Here is a 6,049-nt window from a genome sequence, read left to right as displayed (position 1 = left end):
ATGTGATACAACCTTTAAAACAAAACTCTTTATGTTGGTGTTTTCAGGTTTCACCGACCATAGTAGACCACCACTGTCTCGAGCAGTGCCAGACCTGCCCTGCTCCACTGAGAACCTTAAGTGCTGGACAGTAAAATGGTGCCAGTTTCTACAATAAGGCCATGTCTTCTGAAATGCCTTTTCAGGACCCACAAAACTGAGTCAGTACTACACCGCAAGATGCAGACAGTCACTGTTCCATCCACTGTTGTAGCACACAATGACTCTAGTTAATCAACATTGCCCCTGCGAGGAATTCACTCAACTCTCATTTAAACCTCTGTTGAGCTCCCAGGCCGGTGCTCAGTTCTGTGGTGACTGGACAGTGGAAGAGTCTTTATTTGCAGTTGATTGACACTTGCAGCAAATCTGCTTTGGTTCATCAATACCACCAGTGGACATGTCTCAGTTCCCTTCATTATCCTGTCACTCTGGACTCCTGCTCTTGTGGACGGCCATGTGCAAGGATGGAGAACTGATTGTTCTTATGTCATTAAATCAGCAGAAGAGCCATCATTTTAATGCTGGGATTTTGGAATGGCTTAGAGAGACAGGAAGGAAGGAAGGAGGCCTCCAACTTTAGAATCATGTGCAATGTTTTTTTTTTCTTCTACTTTTTAATGCCTCTAGCACCCCCTAGAGTTTCCTTTGTGTCATTTTTTGTGGTCCCAACTTCTGTCCTCTTCTGTGCAATTCTGACTGTACCAGCAATGCTGACATCTTAAATGCTAACTGTGAATTTGAGAGTTTAGGAAGTTCTTGCACTCTCAAAATGTACATTTTGTTTATATTGATAATGGAAAGTTTCATTTAAAAAAAAAAAAAAAAAGAAGGGAGGGAGGTTCACGATTAAGCAACTTCGAATCATTTCAGTAATATGCATTTCAAGTAAAAACTGCATCTCACAGGTATGCTCTGGTTCTAGAGTGCAAAAAATGCTATGTTTCATATTTGTGAGTTTCAATTGTTTTTAATTGAAGTATCTTAGTCATAAATAATTAATTAATTTACATGCCTTTATACATTCCAGCACTTTTAACATTACTACTATGACAAAGAATATCAAGAGATTACTTACTTCTTTATCTTTTACCCTTTTTTTTAGTATCATCATCCAGCATATGATTAATGATTTGGGCATCAAATTAATCACATTACTTTTATACGCCATTGGAGCTTTTGACAAAGCAATACCCTTTGTTTGTCAAGAAAAGACTCAACTGCAGGTAAATTCCTACCACTATATGTATTTTTTTCTTTTAACTCAGCATATTCCAATGCCTGTGTTTCAGGATTGAGAGTTTCATTTTTACTTTAGAAGGCTGTACTCCACCTTTTTCTCTTGACTGATCCACCAAAAGATCTGCCTCCTCAACAGCTTCACCAACACTCTTTTGTGAACTCTCTATCTAAACTATAATTGATTATGATGCATTCACAGTTGAGAATGATGGGCACATTTTTTGGTGTGTTCTCTGAGTTAGCTTTTCTGAATATTTCTACTGCTTCAATACTTTGCACTGTTAAGCTTTTTTTCTCAAATGTGCAAATCATTGTTGGATGTCTGAGATGTAATCCTCTGACTGATCCTACATCAGTATTTTATTGCTCATACTTTGAGTTTTGTGTGCACAGAATGTTTTTATTATTTTTTTTTTACTGTATTACTTTTAAAGTTGCAAATGAAATTCAGAGGAAGAAATGTAGTTAAGGTATAGGTAGATGCTGTTGGCCATCTACTGTAATCCATCTGTCTGCAAAAGGATTGTATGGTCTCCCTTATTTTCAAGGTATTTATCAGTAGTAAACTTGGTGTTAGATGACCCAGTAAAATCAGGGAATAAACAACATAAAAATAGGTTTGCGCTGCATGTTTTCTACGTGCTAAAAACATGGGTTTTAGTGTTTTAATTGGTTATCCTTTACAATCATTACAGTCGTACTCCTTTTCAGGGGTTAGATTTACATGAATTTACAATGAATTTCATTGGGCCATCTAATCACAGAAATTTGGAGACATGTGAGATGTTTTTTTGTGTGTCTGTGTGTTTAAAACCAGCTGCTGTCGGATTCAGGTTGGTTATTTTATTTTTAATCACGGGTTCTGAAAAATAGAGCCTAATAGGAATGAATTTATACAAATGCATTGAATACAATTTTGAGCTTGTAAGTAAGAACCTAAGCCAGTAGACTGAGCATGACATTTTCCATTTTGCTGAAATAAAAGAACATGAATTCAATAATCTTTCCTTTCACACACTGGCAGAGCACCTCAAAATGGTCCATTTATTTCCCCCCCTGTTTCTGAAAAGCAGAATAACCATGTAAGGGACACATGATTTCAAATAAAATCCATTTCTGAATGCATTTAAAATTGTTTGCATATTTTTCCTTGGTTTTCACTTCATTGCACACTTCAGTGCTGCATCAGTACATCATTGCTCCTAACTTTGAACTCATTTCCTAAAAGTCATTTTATGTGTGTGAAGTCATTACTGAGGTAATGTTCGTTTGCAGTGTAGCTATTTTGTTCCACTTGCAGATGATGACTGTGTATTGTGCGTAGTATGGGTGGAGGACAAGGCAAACTTGAACTGCCAAACAGAAGATTTGCTGCCTCTCTCTTCATCACTTTTCTTTAAAAAAAATATTTACAAAACCTCCTCCTAAAATAACCCTCTAAACTACACAATGGAAGAAGCTTTGAGGTGAAGAAACAGAATGGGTAGCATAATGAGTGTGGAGAAAATAAATCTCCCTGTGGAAGTTGGCTTTAGACACTTTTTTTTTTTTTTTTTTTTTTTTAACCCCTTAAAGCATCCGGCTGCTGAAAATGGGGACTATTCTGTTGCTCTGTAAGGCTGCTCAACTTGTTAGGACTGAAAAGACACACTGCTTTGGGAGATGTAGAGGATGAAACGGTGAAATGCCAAGAAAAGAGGATACTGCCACCTGATGACCCCATCAGTGCTCACATGAGATTATTCAGGGAAATTATGGTTACCAGAAGAAAACTGGTAAACTTGCATATTCATGTCCTGTTAGCTCAAATAAGTAATAGTGTCTACATAAATTTAGGTAATGCCAAGTCAGGAAAAAAAAAAAAAAGAATATTCAAAATGAATGCATGTCATAATACCGTTAACAGAAAATATATTTTAATACAATATTGATTAACAAACCGGCAGCAGAATATGAAATGTGCTAAAATCTGTTCCACATGAAAATGGGAATTTGTTGAAGCTGAAAAGCAGTAATTGTTCATTACTGACCTGATAGATCTGTGAAATTCTGCAATATTCCTAGCTACACTATGGTTGGTGTAGGTTGTAGAATGACTGACATTCTTGTAGGTTTTGTCTGTTTATGCAAGCCTGAAGCAAACCAGTGGCTCTGTTCTTCTGTAGTTCAGTCAGCCATTACATTGTACAGACATGTGAGATAGATTTAATTTCATGGCTTCTAACAGCTCTGGCCAATGACAAGTTGTCAAAGAGTTGCTAGTCAAACTTTGTCGTGACTTTTCTTTTTTCTTTTTCTCTTAAGGCTGCACAAGCTAATGAAGATAATTGATATTTCCTCATATCCTCTACACAACACTGTTTTTAGTGTGAGGCTTTGTCAAGTTCAATGCAAGACAGAAAAGTACCGGAGATCATTCTTACCAGCAGCCATCACCCCAAAAACAAGGCAATTTATTTAACCACATTACCTTTTGGCTTAAAACACACACACACACACATATATATATATTGTGTGTGTGTGTGTGTGGGGTTTTTTTTTTTATGTTTTGTTTTTTAAGCCAAAAGGTATTTCTGTCTGGGATTATTAAAGTATTTTTCTTTTAATTTTTGTGACAGACCGGTGTAATGGAACAGGTGAAATAAGCATTGCATTTCTGAATTCTTTCCCTCAGTGAAAAACAAACTTGCTGGCCTCAATGTAAACCATTTCTTTGGAAAAAAAAATGTGAAAGGTGATTTTAAAGTTCATGTTTCGGGAATGGATAATCAGTCTTGAATCAAAGGTGAATCATAACTGATTGATTAGGATAACACAATAATGAGGCTTGAACACAATGCACTTATCCCATTTCAACCCAAGAAAGAAATTATTTTTTTTTAGCTAGCTGAACAAAATATTATACTTCCAATAGAAAAAATACATTAATCACAATTTTGGTGTTATTTTAAAGTTGAGCCATCATTCATCCTGTACTTTTGGCATAGGTCCACACAAACAGTACACTACATCGGGTGTTCATAGCCTAAAACAGGACATGGACTTGCATGAGCTATAGCTTTCTCTCAGACTTCAAAGCCATGCATATCAGGTTAGTATGTGATTTAAACTTGCCATGAATCTGAGAGTGAGCATACACAGTTGCCATTCTAGTTCAGTGAAGGATCAGCAGTCCTTCCATGCCGGGTGTCCTTTACTTCTTGATATAAGATGAGGGCCCTGCCACTTTCTAGACTGGAGGTGGTCACCTCTGGTCCTGGAGACCTGCAGTCCTGCAAGGGTTAGGCATTTCCCTGCAACTTGCAGGATTGTGGCTCTCGAGGACCAGAGTTGGCCACCTGTTTTATATGATAAAACTAGAAGTAGCTAACAAATGGACATCTTTTTAAAAAAATAAATAAATAAATAAAAAGGAATACTGTCCAGATGGTAGAAGGATGAAAGTGCATTTTGTTTAAAACCCTACAATGGATATGTATTTTATGTACTTAGTGTTGGCCTCAGTACCTGTTATACTTTTTTGACAGTTTATGTCTGGTTTTTTTTTTTTTTTTTTTTTTTTTTTTACGTCATTAACATTTGCTGCCTTTTTAGCAGTTTTGGAAAATAAAGTTTTAATCTCAATGTGGTACCACCTGTTTAATAAAGATTAAACTAAATCCTTTGTCATAGTTATTTAACTTACTGTGAAAGGATTAAAAGCTAGACGTGTAAAAGACACTGTGCTAAACAGCTACCAAAGCTTGAATCACTTTGAAGGTCTTTTTTGTTTTTACCCGTTATGGTGCTAATCTAGGATCTGACTTTATTGATTTATTTGGAAAGCAAAAATATGGTTATAAAAAAAAAGTTCGTTTTTTTATTTTTATAATAAAACTGTCAAAAATAAAAACGGAAAGACCTGAACTAAATTAAATCACACGCATTATTCTTCCTTGTGGCCTTCAATAAATATATATGTTTTTAATTTCGTCCACTAGATGGCAGAAGACGCAACAGAATAGGAAACAGAGCATCGAGTCAGCTTATGTGGCCTTGTGAAATGGCGTCCTGATGAGATGGTGTCGAAGTAGTTTCCCTTGTCGCCGCTAGTCTAAAGTAATGACTCTGACACAAGTTTAATTCTCAATGTGATATACTAACAGAAACTTATCTCCATGTTCGGAGTAACATTATTAGCGGTATGCTTAGCAAGCTTTCCTACATATTCAACAGTTGATACTACTAGCTCACTTTTAGACGGTGAGAACCACTTGATTTTAGCTTAATGATAAGCTTCTTTATTTAGGTGTACATATCAAGAGTTTAATCAACCTTGGAGCACAGAGAAAAGGACGAGCTGGCAGCGGTTGAACGCCAAACATTTTATAGGAGCTATGTTTACGCCTCTCGTCTGTTCACCGCCTCATTTAACCGAAACGGAGAAAGAGCTTCTTGGGAAACGTATTTCTCATTAACTGCCTTTCCAACAGCAGCAGTTGTGGCACCCTTGCTATTAGAAATACAATTCCCAGAATCCACTGCGTTGTTGTTAGCGACCCCATCTTGTCTCCTCCTCATGAATATATATTAGTCAGTATTTGCGTAGGAGGTCGGCCGACGTTCATTTCATATTCTAGCATTGTATTTTGGTCCAAATGGGACGCACGAAACAGCCACGTCTCCGCCCCGATCTGTCCTTTAGCGCCCTGCCTCCTTCCAGCGAATTTAATCAGTGAAATGTTTTTTGGAGCAGCGGTGGAGACTTCAACGGGGAAAGGAAAGCAAG

This window comes from Telmatherina bonti (assembly GCF_933228915.1).
Source record: "Telmatherina bonti genome assembly, chromosome: 7".
Classification (NCBI taxonomy): Eukaryota; Metazoa; Chordata; class Actinopteri; order Atheriniformes; family Telmatherinidae; genus Telmatherina; species Telmatherina bonti.
The sequence above is the reverse complement of the archived record's forward strand: the minus strand, read 5'-3'. Positions refer to the sequence as shown.